Source organism: Polyodon spathula, chromosome 3 (assembly GCF_017654505.1).
Source record: "Polyodon spathula isolate WHYD16114869_AA chromosome 3, ASM1765450v1, whole genome shotgun sequence".
NCBI lineage: Eukaryota > Metazoa > Chordata > Actinopteri > Acipenseriformes > Polyodontidae > Polyodon > Polyodon spathula.
Window position 1 is genome coordinate 82,771,638 of NC_054536.1, and position 16,137 is coordinate 82,787,774.

The following is a 16,137-nucleotide window of genomic DNA, read 5'->3' on the forward strand; positions in this document are numbered from 1 at the left end:
GGTATGGAGGCTAAAGCACCTCCGCATCACATTAGTTGGCGGCCCATCCCTCTCATGAAGTGTTGAGATGCAGTGTAGAGTGGAAAATCCTGAAGCTGTAGCTGCATGTCAAGCCTACTGAGTGATAACAGAGGACTTGAGTCCCCAGTGTTCTCAATTTTACACCTAACACCTTAGCTCAGTAAGCATAGTGAGAGATCCTTAATTGCCCAATCCAAGTTACCCATTGCTACAAAACTACCTTGATAGTGAATAACCCTCCGAGCCCATGAAACAACTACAGTACTGGGGTATCTATGTGGGCCAAAAGTTGACTGTCGGGAGACTAAAGCACTGAAGTAAATGATGGGTGGCAAAAAGACATCTAAAAGGCATGTGTTGTTCCTGTTAAAGAGCTGTAGCCAAGGCCTGGAAGGTGTTTTGCACACCTATTCATCCTCTGGGAGAGACGTCTGTTAATTAGATATCAACAACAGAAGGATGACCCCAAGCTAAACCTGCTTCATTTAAAGTACGACCGTTAAATACAACTGGACAGCCATCCCTAGCGTCTCAGCGTTTCAGCTGTAACACTGCTGATAAAACCATCTGCTAATGTGTGTGTGCATGTGTGTTGTTATTTTCGTACCGAAACAGTATTGTAAAGTCATTACCCATGCCTGAATTTCTGTTATTCCGACTGCACTTTGAATCAGTGTGGTTGATTTCAGGATAGGTCATATACTATGTTAGACCACCAGGGACAAGATCCTGTCTGGGAAGTGGATGAATTATGAGAAAGTTCCACTTTCGTGTGATTTTTAAAATAAAAATGTCATTTTACAAACTTACTTGGGAGTCTTTGTAGCCATCGTATTATGTTATTTTTGTTTGTAGTACTAACATACTAATTTACTTTAATAGACAAGAAACGGTAGCTGTTCAATACAGACATGTTTAACTTTCTGACCTGAGTCTAGTGAGAGTTGCTAGATACTTTATTTTCAATTTCAAAGGAAAATGTTGTTAATTTATAACGGGTCTTAAAAAGAGATCCATTAAGTCTCCAATTTCAGGACTCACTCCCCCCCCCCCATCAAAATCTTACATACAGTATGGCTCCGGGGAGATGTTGACAAGAACAGATGAAAAATTAATGCACGTCTGCATCCTTACATTTGGGCAAGCACATACATGCTATTCACAGAGATTTAGAATGTGCTTTGTCTGTGCTCATGGTAAACAGAAAATGTTGTATTCAACAATAGTTATTTTGGACCGTTGATGAAGAAACCAACAAATATATATATATTTTTAAACACATTTTACATGTTGTAAATATCAGCTTTAACAGGTGTTTCCTGTAAAATGTTAACATTATAATTAAAAAACACATTGATTACTGTTTTGTATCCTATAATGGAGATGTATAACAGAATACCCATTGTAAACTCCACAAACTCATATTTGAAACTGGCACAGCCCTATCCCTCCAGACGCTCCATGCTTGAAATGTGCATATCCAAAATCTACAAAAGTAGTGGATGATTATGTTATGATGACATCCAAAATCTAGAAAAAGAATGTTCCACTGAAAACATAACATTCCCTATGACATAGAACCCCTGAATTACCTCCAGTTCTGACTTACAGCTCTCTTTCAGTTACATCTTCTGCAAGATGTCACAACATGTCTAAAATAACTCTGTTGCTGCGTACTTCAAACCTAAGTCTGAGGAATGGAAAAGCAAAAGCTTTACAAAGCAAGCATGCCCTCAAGGTAGCAGACAGATGAGATGGTATTAAATTGCAAGACATCATTTTCTTCATTCTTTTCTTAGGGAATGCACACTGTAAGTGAAGTTCTGTGTGGATGTCTGCATGGCAGATGTGAGAAGTTTTAGACATATGCGTGTGTACCCATGACTGCTTCTGTAACCTTTGCGAATGATTCCATTATATACTTTGCACACACACCTGCCCCACCTAATGTAATAATAAGCCTCAACAGTTGCTGGTAATGATAGATCAAGTTTGTTTCCAGTCGCTCACCCAGTAAATGCGTTCGTTAAACTGTCATTATTTAAAAAAAAAAAAAAGAACAATGTGTTTCTGGTAACTCTCGATAGCAATTTGTGATACACAATCTGTCCACATCTATCATGCCATGTGTCATTAACACTGTACTGTCACTAGTGACAGAGTTCTATTTTTTTTTCCATACAATACTTCTTATCAGTCCACTCACATGGGTCATAAAAGCTAATACATTCATTTAGTGAATTCTACCTTGAAAGGCAGGGCTTTTTTTTGCTGTTTCTGTCTTCATATTTGGGTTAAGAACCAGATTTTATATACATATGTGTGAGAGTGTGTGTGTGTGTGTGTGTGTGTGTGTGTGCGTGTGTGTGTGTGTGTGTGTGTGTGTGTGTGTGTGTGTGTGTGTGTGTGTGTGTGTGTGTGTGTGTGTACAAAGAATGAGACTCAATCAGTTAATTAAAAGATATCAGGCAGCCCTGGGATTCATATAAAGATATAACACAACACAGTACAGTTGGATTACTATGACGTCATCAAGGAACAATATTAAACCCCAAGATAAGACCAGGCAATGCGAGTAACCTTGTGCAAATAATATTAATCCTACAGTAGATAAAAAGGATCAGACACATTCAGCTGCATTGCCTGACTGCACAATAATCAAAATAAGCCATATGACAGGAACAAGCAGCTCGTCTGGATGAGTGAGAATGTGTGTACTGTATATTTCAGAAGATCAACCACATGAGCCACTATGGGTCTATGGTTCCCTGAGCTGATCTTCTACATCATGCTATGTGATGAGAGGGTTTAGTGCAAGCCTGGGACCTTAGACACTGCAGCAATCAGTTTGGATGAACCCTCACCCTGAGAAGTCTTTTGCTTTACATTGTTTGGAGATGTCAAGGCGTTTAAATGACAGGTACAGATCTGGTAAAAGATGTTTTATAACTGTCAGAAGAACTGGAATATATACTGTGCAATCAACTTAACAAACACCTTAAGCCAAACACAGAACAGAACAATTGCATAAACATTTTTATTTTATTTTTTTGCATGTGCCAGATTTTGCCTTAGAGTTCTCCTCCCTAACCTGTGACTGTTTGAGATGTAAAGTTGTTTCAAAAAAGCTTTTTTTTTAATCCAGGTACTCTGCAGAGTTTTACATTACCCTGTAGTAATAGCTTTTACATCTAAAAAGCATCCTTCAAAATGTTGTGTTTATAGGCAAAGCCAAACAATTACTGGATCTAATATAATATGTATTTATTGCTAAACTCCACATTGAAAATAACATTATATGCACCTGCTACTTATAGCATTTCCTGATAAATAAAATCACTATTGCCACGGACAAACAAAAAATCAAGCAAACGTTTTATTTGATCTAACAAAGTGTACACTTATTATATTTTAATAAATTTTAACAAAATGAATCAAAAACGTGATGAAAGCAGTTGCATTTTTTAAAAATCATGTTTATACGATAATGCTCAATAATATTAACGTATAATGATGCCTTTACCTCACACTGTCACTGCCCATACCCATCAAACCAGACAAATCTCAAAACTCACAATCAAAGAAAGCAATTGTCACCATTTTTAAAAGCAACATGTTTTTATTTTATTTTAAACAAACATACACAATTGCACCTGGCAGTAACTGAGGGGGGGTTATGGTGGGGTGGAGTGGGGGGTGTTAAAATTAGTTTTTAAAAAATATATAATGTTTCGTTCCTCGTTACTTGAACTGTTTGCTTTGTTTTTTCTATATAAAAATGTTTTACCTTCCCACTGGCATTTACCGTTTGTTGCTTGGCAACCAAAAGTCACTGTACATGCAGCCGTGACATAACAACAGACCGCGCACTGACTTTCCCATGCCGCGTTCGTCGTGAACAATGGTCTGCGGCGACACAGAGTGACACGTAAAGAGGCAGCATGCGCATCAATTTCAGTGTGAACACCCCTTAGTAAATTACCATTAATATGAAACCTGGGCCTGCCTGAGTGAACAGAGTCGCTTGATCTGGGGTGGAACTGAAGACAAGGCAACTCTTACGTCCTGATCCACCCGCAGGTGCTCCCTTCTGTTCTGTACATGTATACATGTTAGTACAACAGTTTTGTGTGTGTGTGTTTATTTATTTATTTGTGTTAACGTTGTTTTCCTTCACAGTCAAAAATCACTCCCAATGCACTGACTCGGGTTGTCATGGGCGACCACGCAAAGCATAAGTTAATACGGTTGGTCCTGCGTTACGGGTGTGTTGTATTGACGAGTTTTGCTGGAAACAGAAATTTCACGGAACACTTGAGCAGCCCTGGCGGCACACCATTTGGGAACCTCTGATTTACAGTATATGATAAAACTCTTAGGGGTAGATGTACTAAAGTGTTGCGCCTGTTGCAAACGAGTCAGAAGTCTTGGGTGAAATGTACTAAACAAGCACAGTGCTATTTGCGACTTTTTAGGGAATGCTTTGCAGCAGCAGTTTTCTTTGCGGTTCAAGCTCAGATAAGTATGTAATTATGGGATTCCTGCATTCATTTGCAAAAAAAGGGGGTGGAGCTAATGCCAATCAAGGTTCTCAGATATTATGATGAGATTTACGAAAGCTGCTGGCAATTGAGACACTTACAATTGCATTAATTTATAAATACATTTTGAAAGCATGTTTTAAACAGTCACAATTGTTACCGGCATTTCCGAGTCGGCTTTTTCTTGGGGGGTTTTGTGCTCAATGCATTTTTGAGGCAAACACCCAAGTACCTAATTTTCACGAAAGCCAGGGTGTACTTACAAGCCTTGAAAACAAATTTCTATCACATTTCTGTTTTCCCCAGCGTGTTGGGAGCAATAGACTGCACACATGTGCCTCTAACCCCTCCAGCTCATTCTGATCATCTGTATAGGACCATGATCTAATGTACGTTAATTGTCTAGGTTACTAAGCAGGCCAAGTTAAAAAATAATAATAATATAAAAAATAAATAAAAAAAAAAGATAAAATTATTTAGTTTAAATTTAAAAGCATCTTTTATTCACATTGTAAACCAATGTGTACAGCGCAGTAGCATAATTTATTTTGTGTTACCTAGGCTAAAGTAAAAAGAAAGCGTGCTCCGCATTAATCTGATTTTACTACTGAACTGTATACTGTATAGGCCTACTCTACAGATTAATATTTTTGCATAATGTAATTTGTAGCCTACCCAAAACATACTAGTGTTATTTCAGCACAATGATTTACATTTTAAATGCATTCATCACTATAAATGTATGTGTGTGCTATCTTTTGTATTGTATTTAAGCCCAACACCTCCTAATGTCGGACAAACATGTCCGGTTTAGCGAGGGACTACTGTATGATTATGAAAAGCTTTTTGGGGGTGAAGGTTGGGGCCCCACTACAGAATCTGATGGGATTAAACTGCCTTTCATTTATATATATATATATTAAAATAGGTAAAATGAATACAAAACAGAATGCATTCTATAGATGATGTTTACATTTAACAAAAACAATGTTAATTTGATTCTTGCACCCTTGCATGCAGCAAACCACAACCCAATCTCCCGCTATTTATTAACAATGTCGCATGACTATCGCAATGTTTAATGCTAGAGTCTCGCTAAGAAGGCACAATAAATGTTTAAATGAGTACATTGTGACTCTCTTCATTAACATTTTCTCTTAGAACATACGACAAAATGTTTACTTTGCTAAGTGTTGCAACGAATATGCAAATTGCTGTTTGCTCTGCGACTGGCCCATCTTAGTACACCTACCCCTTAGTTGCTACTGGATTTTAGGCAAGCACCTGGGGAATTTAAATTAATGATTCCTATTCATAAAGTATTTCTCCACCCTGTGTTTTTTGTTTATTTTTAAGTTTGAGGGAGGGCACACCAGTACAATATAAAAAATGTGAGACAGGTTACAGCAGCTCTCTGTCCTGCCTTTGGTACATCTGCCTGTGCCAGAAAACTCAGCACTAAATTCCTAGTGCCTGCTGCCAAACCCACAGCTAAAAAGAACATATCTTCATTTAGGGCACATGCATCTACTTGTGTCTTGGCTTTACATGAGCAATAGCACTTGAAAAAGTGTCTGTATAGGGCTGAAGCTTTTGTTGCTGGACCATCAAGTTACAGTGCTGCTACTGTGAGTGCAAGCAGCTGGAGCCTCTTTCCCTATTTCCAGCCTGTGTCACAGCCAATGCAACAGAAAAACAAAGTTTCTTTCAATCACCTCAATCATTTTCACATCAAAGTAAAAAACCTGTATTCGAATAAGCTGTTATTAAAATAACTTGAAACGACAAGCACTGCATGCTTACACGGGATGTTTAACAAAAGGTGCACATACTGCAGTTCTACCAAAAAAAATTAAGAAAGAAGTTTCTGCATTCTGAAGTGAACAGAAAGAGAAAGAACTGGTAACCTTGTGTTTAACAGTGCTGGGACAAACACAGAATGGTCATGTTCGGATATTCGTTTAAAATTCAGACAATTATTCTAATGTTTGGTCATTTGCAAAACGTTATCAAAGACATTATAAGTAACACTGTATTAAAGAAGAAAATAGAAAACTATCCCAGAAATAAAAATAGGTTGTGAAGGCCTTACTTTACCCAAGTGAATTAACCACAAAACAAAGGACGCCATTCAGTAGAGTATTGCGTTGTCGCAATATACAAAGTGGCCATGGATGCATTTTCAAAAAGTAATAACTTTACTTTTTAACTTGAAACTTCAAATGAAGTAAGTGTGTAAAGGGGGGGAGGGTTGTACAATGAAAAAGCAACACTATTTACTCATAACAAAAAATTAGGACCACAAGCTAAAAGAAAAACTATACCTTGATCATTACATGAAACATTTTCTTTACAAGTTGGAATAACATAGCTGATCGGTATTATATAACAGAGAGAAAATACTGATTGACTTGCTTCCTAAATCTGAAGCAGCATCACTGACTTTAGGTAGAGATTACTATTTGGCAGTTTGTGTTCCATGCGCATACTAGTGTGGAATTTAAAATTCTGATAAAAAAAACATCACAATTTTAAATAGGGGACCAAGTGTGGCTGTGTTGATCGTCTGTTTTTTAATATATACAAATCTTACACTTTCACTTGGTAATTTAGAAACTGTCAAGGGTCTGTTCCTGGGCTTCGTCTCTTCAACATCTATATGCTTCCCTTGGATCACCTCATCCACCAACATAGCCTCATGTTTCACTCCAATGCTGATGACACCCAGCTCTACTTAAAACTCGACCCTGGATGTCCCTCTCCCACTAGCAAATCTGAACTCCTTCTAATAGGATCTAAAACTCAACTTAAGGATCTCAATATAGCTGCCCTGAACCTCGGAAACTGTCTGCTGCTGCCTTCCCCCACAGTACGAAACCTTGGTGTACTTCTTGACAGCAACCTCTTCTTTGATGCCCACATCTCATCCGTGGTCAAATCTTCCTTCAACCACCTTTGAAACATCTCATCAACTCTCAAGACCCACTTGTTCTCTCTTGCTTTCCTTGATCTTTAAGCCTGATATCTGCCTGTCTTTGCTACTTCTGATTTTTTACTGTAACTTATTCTCATGATTCTATGACATACACATACTGTTGTGTCTCTGCTAGTCTGCTAGCAATTATGGCATACGCATCCACAATGTTTTAGAATCTTCACATCCTAGCCTTGTATTTAATGTATTATTTTGCATTGTTTTTCACTGCAATTAATTAATTCTGCATTGTTTTATTTTTACTATAAAGAGCTTTGTGATAGTGGTCCACTATAAAAGGCACAGTATAAAATAAAGATTGATTGATAAATCAGTGGAAGGCATAACACATTGTGATAGTATTGGAAGGTATTATTGGTGAGGAAGGGTGTGGGAGGGAAGTGGGCGGAGCTTACGGAAGGACCAGAATTGACGTTCAGTCCTGGAGCCCTGTACCAGCAATGGTATCTGAGCAGGATTTTATTTAAACACACAACGAAAATAAACAATCTTGTATCAGAAAACAAACAAAGAAAAATACCTGGAATATCAGCAATGGTAAAGTCAGGTTTAAAATAAAAATGATAAACAAAAATGCTACTGTTACACAAAAACAACAACAAAAAAAGCAGAGGGTTTCTCCGTGCTGCTGTAGTGGGTTTCCTCTCACTGCCCCTCGCCTCCTGACCGAGTAATAAAGGATAGTCCTGCATTCCTTCACTGTGGAAATCCAACAAGTTATTTTACAAAGCTTCAGGATTCTGTGGATTACAGCAGGTTTGTAAAAGCAAAACAACAAAGCACAGCGCGTCTCTTCTGTGTTTTCAGTTCAGGACAGGGAGACCGAATGGCAAAACCGCGCTTCCTAAATACTGACGAGTCCCGCCCCTGCAACCAGCACGTTGCCCCACACTAGCCAATCAGCGAGCACAGCACAGCTAATTGCAGTGATGAGACTCGGTGGGCTCGTGATTCCACATTGGGTTAAGATGGCTGCCCGACCCGGAAATACTATGGGTCTGGTCAGAGTTCAGCCTCCTGACCCAATCACGGTCAGCCTTACACAGTGCTGCCAGTGATCAGGAGGTCGAATTACAACAGGGGCTCCATCTACTCCCGTCATGAAGGGAAATAGGGGTCAGAGAATGTAAATTCTGTAAATAGTTATTTATTGAATGGGAGCATGCTTGTGTATGTAAGCGTGCATGTTCTGTTCTCTTCCCCCCCCAGCAATACCCGGCTGTCATTGACCGAATATGGGATTGGTTAAGAAAATGTGCAAATGAGGGGTGTGTGAGAGTGTCCAATGAGAGCCAGAGACAGCATTATTTAAGAGGGGGAGTGTCTCTGCCTTGACTTGAGTGTTTAAGTGTGGTTCGGTTCCTGAGCTTTCCTTGCCTATTCATTTTATATTAATCCTTATATTTTGGCTACATGCAGTCACTTTAGACCATAAGAAAGGCCTACCTGCTACCCTCTGAACACTTGCTTTTCTGTTCTCCCAGTTTTCTAGAGCAGCTGCCACTTGAACTAGCCTGAAGCATTTGTGACTGACACAACTGTTGAAGGCAGCCCAGAGAGTTAGCAGACCACAGCATTGCCATAAATGGTAACACAATGGATCTGGAATAAAAATACACAGTTGGTCCTGATTAAGTAGCACACAACAGTACACCCTCGCTAAAACGAACCTGTTTGGGTCCAAGCCTTTTTTGTTCGTGATACCAAGGGGTTGATTATAGCAAAAGGAAAATCAAAATGAATGACACACCCACTGCTGGAGTAAGTTAATGAGATAAAATTGTCAATAAAAGTAGAATTACATATGCCTGTTCTTCTCATGTATGCAGTATTCTGCCTTTGCTTTATCCTATTTGTTGAATAAATAAAACACAATACCCCTGTGTCTGCTGGTTATCATTCCAACCAAGCTCTCAATTACTTAACTAGACACTTAATTGAACTGATCATTTGCTTTATTAGAGCTGAAAACATGTAAAAAGGTCTAATTAAGCAAATTATTTGTTCAATTAAGGGTTTAGTTAAGTAACTGAGAGCTCAGTTGGAATGAAAACCAGCAGACACAGGGTGCCCCCAGGTCCTGCTTTAAATTAAAGTGAATGTTTATGTGTTCGGTGGCTACCTCTAATGAAGTTGAGAGTGTCTTTCTCACGCACTCTTTGCTGTGTCAGGTCTATCATACAAAGAGTGCAAGAGAACACACGCTCTCAAACTGATTAGGGGTAGCCACCGAACACTTAAAAATATATTATTGAATCTAAATTATAAAAAAAAACAGACGAAAAGCTGATGTTAACATATTTAGTCTATTTGTGTAAAGTGATAAATGTTTAGAATTCCTTGTCACTGACTGAGTGTGGGATCTACATTCTCAGCAAGATTATAAATGTAGTTGCCGCTAACAGGTTCCAATGGGAACAGGATTTATAATCCCTTAGACAATCCCTTGTCCTGGCAACATTAACATGCACCGGTACCTCTTGTTTCTTTATTTCAAATTTGCTGTTATCAACATAACATAATATATAATATAATATAGCATGGAGACGTATTCAACCAATCAGATTGAGCTTTTTAAACTTCTAAACTGCTATAATTTTGTTGAAACTGTTCTTACACATACCTAGTTTATGAGTTACAATCCAAAACAAAATAATCCAACTTCTTACTATGTCTGATTGGTTCCTCACTGGCCACTATTTTCATATTTGGAAAGTTTGATCACCCTAGGATAGTTGATTTCAGGATATTATTATTATTTATTTATCCAACAGGTAAGACCTGCAACTGTAAATAATGTGTTTTGTTTGACTACAAATAAAATGTATTTAATCTGAAAGGTTTTTTTGTAAAATAAAGTGCGTGTTAGACTTGTCACAGCTGGGAGGTTGGAATTCCCTCCCTACCTAACTGAACCCTGGCCACATGCCTAAAAAAGGTCTGAAAAGCCAGTTTCTTTGTTCTACAAGCAGGGATACAGACTGTCTGGGGTGGCAGTTTGGACGTAAGATCCTCACAACTGTGTGTGTTAACCAGGGTAAGAAAAACACAAAAGTCGGTTCCAGTATTTTAAATAGGGATTCATTTAGGGGAATTTTAATCCCACCTAAGAATATTTAGGTTTGTGTCAGGGAGAAGGTTCCTGGAGCGGGACCTCCCTTTTAGTGGGAGCAACGCTGAGCCACTTGATGGCAAACTTTTTTTTTTCAGCTATGTTTTTTCAGCTTTTTTGTCTTTATTTTAGTGCTGGGATAAACGTTTGGATATTCGTTCAAGATTTAGATATTCGTTAATTTTCAAAATGTTAGCAAAGCAAGGGGCCTCCAATGGCTCACCTCATAAAAGCACTGCTGGGGATTCCATCGGAGCACCACATTGGCTTTGACACTCCCAAGGTTGGGGAGGTGGAATCTGGCTTAGACTGTTTCTCCTCACTGCTCTGCAGTAACCCCTACAGGCAACTGAGTGAGCTTTGGGGTGGAGATTTGCTTTGCTGGTCTTTGTCCTCCAGAGGCCAGTAGCCTGCAGACACCCACTCTCAAGTTCCTGGGTGTAAAAAGACACCAATTGGCCCATTGGATCAGAGGATGCCCACTGAGCCTCAGGTCCCTAAGCTGTGTAGGGAAACACCACAGTGAAGGAGAAATAATAATAAAGCCATTATATGTAACACTGTATTAAAGTTAAAAAAAAGGAAATAAAGCCTTACTTTACTACTATTGTGAATTAACTACAAAATAGAGAAAGCAATACAGTAGTTCAATCTTGTGTGTACTTCAAGAAAAAAAGACAACACATTTTCTTTTAAATAATCCCTGCCATTATTGTGTCTTCGCAATAAATACAGCAGCCACAGACACGTTTTCATAAAGTAATAACATCCGTCTTTAACTTCAGTAACTAAGCTAAAACTAGACATGCATCATGAAAGAATATTAAAACGCTGATTACTAGAAGTCATTCCTCGGTTGAGGAAAAACCGTCTCGATACTGGACATAGTATCACATTTGGCTGAGCGAAGTATCTTGTTTGTGTGTGTGTGTGTGTGTGTGTGTGTGCCATCTTCGACTTATCTGCGACGCTATTATACCTGTGTCGAACGCCACGGCACTTACGACTCTTTTGCATTATTACCCCTGCTTCGACTTTATGATATCGATACGGCATTTACAACACAGCGAGACACAAGCCATGCGTCATGTGCGCATGCTCAGTGTCTGAACTGCAGTAATTGTCGTAGTCGCCCTGACTCAGTCTAGCGTTTCTTTTGTTATGTTTTTTTTTTTTTAATGCATGTAACTGTTTTTTTTTTTTAGAATTTATTTGCCCTTAACAATGTCTGATAAGAGCAATTGACTCAAAACGAAGCCTAAGCTATGAACTCTGTCACATGATGAGGGGCTTAACTTCAGGCGATCATAGTTCGGGCTAGGAGTACCGCATATACACCCTGTACGAGTCTGAGTGAAAATTCTGTTGGATAAGGGAATATTGCGGTGTAACCACCGGGCTGAGTGTAAAGAGTTAAATAAATATTTGCATGAGTACAATATAAAGGGTCATTTTTGTAAAAATATATGATCTGGCCAAAGAGTCAGGAACGTAACCCCAATTTATAACATTGTTCCTATGGGAAAATGTGCTTCGACTTACAACATTTCAACTTACAATGCGACTTTCAGGAACCAATTGTGTCGTATTCACGCCTGTCCTGACTGACATATACACACACAACACACATATACATCTCATATATTATGAATATATATATATCTATTATATATATATATAATATATATATATATATATATATATATAGAGCGTCGTCATTAAGATTTATCAGGCGAGCATTTTAGGGTCGACAACTTTTATCTTCCAAAACAGATAATTCTTTTATTTAGGAAATAGGGTGAACAGCAACACTCACCAGTGTGTGGGGCTGATCTTAGCCGACAGTCAGAGCACACCAGGAGAACACCACCCCCAACTCACACAGATAACATCATTTCTGACAGACACTGACTTTTTTTTTTTACTTTGATTACATGCAAAAAAGTGTTTGATTGGATATTCGGATATTTGTCCCAGCATTAATTTAGAGCTGCGTTTTCAATCTCAACCTCTCTGTCTCTCTCGTTCATCAGCTTATACCCACACAGTAACAGAACACCCCTGTTACACCCCATAAAATGCCATTTTGGTTTTATTTAATACAGTTAATTTCAACAGTAAGATATTTGAAACATCACTTTTGGCAAGGATTTTTGCTGATTGGCAAACTTTTGAGACAAAAGACTTTCTCGTTTTCATAGGTGCCCTGGAAGACAGAAGGAGTGAAAGTCTACTGAAAACCAACTGTGAGTTGAGGAGGAATGTAGGAATAAACCTATGGATGAACTGCACATTGCAGTGTGTAATTGCACAACTAAACAATACAGAGTTTCAGTCCCGAATTAATAGTAAATACAGGCACAGCTCTGCATCTCCCGTGCTGGTGGTGAATACACAGTTATAGTGACTGGTGCTGGTGGTGAATACACAGTTATAGTGACTGGTGCTGGTGTTTGTAATCCGAGCTTGATGCTGGCTTACAAAACAAACACTGTTAATACAATAAATAAACAAGTACAAAACACTCACGGTTGCTTTTTTTTTCTCTGTCTTTTCTCAACCATAACAAAGAAACAGATTGCTCGGCCACATCCCCTGATATACCTTCAGCCACGCCCCCTTTGGTAGCGAGTGCAATCACGTCTCCTCCAATCCATGACTGACACATTGCCTGCCACAGTAAGGTGCTGACTTCTAGTACTGTGGCTTCGCCCCCTTTTTAGATGGCCAACTTCCAACTGACCATGCAATGAACTGTCAAACCATCCAGTCCGAGGCACACTGTTCCCTTTACACAGCGCCCTCACGGGTCAGGAGGAAGATTGTTGTCTTGGATTCATTCACTCTCTGCCAGTGGTATAGCAATGTGGCCCCAGAGATAGGTCCTTTTATGATTGATATTCACGATAACAATCTTCACTGATACAAGTGAAAGATTTGGCACCCTCAAGGGACCTACCACTGACCGTTTGAAAGATATGGCAAAACAACTGACCAAGACTACAGAACACAGGCCAAGGAGTTTCTCTTGATATGACTGTACAACTAATCACACCCAACAATTTTTGATCCAGTGAAAAACTGGAAATGTTCCCTACACAACTCCTTTCTAACATGAAAAAACAGGCTCCTTTATTGGGGTTAAGACTGCAACCAACTTTAAAGTAACCACTTTACTCTCTTCAAAATTCATTTTAATTTAAGCAGCCTATGGATTTTGGTAAAGAAAAAATGATAATTAAAAAAAAATATGCCTGTCTCAGCCAATCAGGTGGCACAATTCCCAGTGCATTATTTGACCAAATTCAGACAAGCAGATGTCAAGATGTAGTCTTGAATTGTTAGAAGCATTTGACCCGAGAACCGTAATAGGGTTATTACTATGGTTCTTTATAGAACCCAAACAAAACAAGGAACAACAAAAGTAGGGAAATGCAACGTTAGGATTTTCAATAGTAACTCTGCACACTTGTTTGATCTATATTATTGGTGCTGCCCTCTCAAACTGACATCACACAGCACATTCCACTCACCCATGTAAACATAGTTTCATAACAGTGGATCACATACACCTTCATTTTGCTGGTACTGATATCATTGTCATGCATCTGTCGCATGGCTGTCCTGTTTTTGAAGTGCTCCCCTCCCTCTCTCCATTATGGGGCGGTGGGGTGGAGATAGGGTTAAAAACACTACCATCACATTAACAAAGTTTTTGAGAATATATAGTTCAAGAAGATACCCTGTATATTGTAATATAGAGCATATATGTAAAAGTGGCTAGATTTGTAAAAGTTTGTATTGCAGCAGCATACTAGGTGAATGCTTCTATTGACATACAAATCACATACTAACAAACTTCAACTGTAACAATGTAAATTCAAGAGTAAAATGGTAATTAACTATAAATCTATAAATACATGTAAATGAGGCTTTAATCTTCATTGTGCGCAGATAAATTACGTAAATACTATAAGAAGATACACACAAACACATTGTCATATCATTTAACGATATGGAACTGTAGCACCTCCCAAGTACAGGGACCAACTAAATCATGGAGGAAAAACAGAGTTTGTACCCAATGTTTCATTATTTTATAACTACACCCAAAATATTTTAGTTATTTTTAGAACTTACCAGTTATCTTTCTACAGCACACATTCTCTTTAAAAAATGGTAGGTCAAGTAATTCAAAGCAACAAATTACATTGTCTCATCAAATGCAAAATTTTTTTAGCAAACAAACACATACTAAAAAGTTTTAGTGGTGCATAATATAATATATTCCTTCACAAGCTATACAGAGCAATATAGTTATAATGACCCAAATGCAATGTTCTATAATCAAACAGAGCAATGGCCAAATGTTTAATAAAGTGCAGAATAAAGTGGCCTAAATACAGACTAAATATACAAACCAAGGTGCAAATCAACTTCCTAATATTACAAAATGTAGATATAATGTAAACCTTTGGTCACCGCTCTGCTAAAAATGCAATACCCAGCAAGTTCACAGTTTGAAAATACAAACATACACAAGCATGTATTGGACGAGTTCCCATTTTAAATACACAGTTAAAATACCACCAATTCATTGTGCCTTTGTCAGCTGACATTACTCTCAGTCTTCATAGCTCTGATCGCTTTTAAAGTAACTTTTGCCTCCCAAACAATGCAGGCACATTCTAATCACACTACCACTGACATTAGCAGCAAGCAATGAAACCCTTCATATTTTTAGTTACCAAAAAATTAATAGAAGCCAGTGGATAAAGGCAGACAGGTAAGAAAAGTGGTACTGCATTTAGTTTCTTTGCAGCTGAGATCTGGTTTAGTGGTCTCTGAGCAGTGTGTTAAACTCTCAGTACCCCTAAGGTGTAGGTTTGAGTCCCACTTTTGACAAAGCAAAGATTTTAAAGTACTATCAGTATATGTACAATATCTCGTTTTAATCCATTAATATTTGTGCTTTGTCAGACTGATAATACCAGCACATTATTTGAGAATACTCTCAGCAATAAGAACAGGCTAGTAGAAATTAAAGATGCTTCCGCTGTTGTATTTGTATACGTTGTTTTTAGTTCAAGATGCCATGGCATGATAAAGAGCTATTTAAGTTGATGTTGTTGTCCAGTGGCTTTTATAATATATACACAACACAAGATAACACAGTTTCAAACGTGAGTGTTGTTACCGGCAGTGGCTGCCAGAAATACTGTAGATTCAATAGGTGTAACTGTTGGAACTTCACATGCACAGTGCCTGCTAAAGTGCACTGGCAACAGATAAATGGAAAAGGAGGTGTATGTATAGTGAATCACATACTGGACACCTGAAGCATGTGCATAAATTCAGCTACTGATTTAAATGTGTATGTTTAGCAGGATGTTAACCAAATCAAGCACAACAACATCAGTGCAACTCTCAGTCTAGCGACAGTGTTTTATTTTTTAACCCCCCCCCCC

At 38.4% G+C, this 16,137-nt stretch overlaps 1 protein-coding gene across 3 annotated transcripts in view; it reads right to left on the reverse strand.

The window, feature by feature from the left end:
• Positions 1 to 16,137, reverse strand: part of LOC121313499 (laminin subunit alpha-3-like) — a 150,651-nt gene that overhangs the window by 96,207 nt on the left and 38,307 nt on the right. The gene's annotated exons all lie outside the window — the stretch shown is intronic.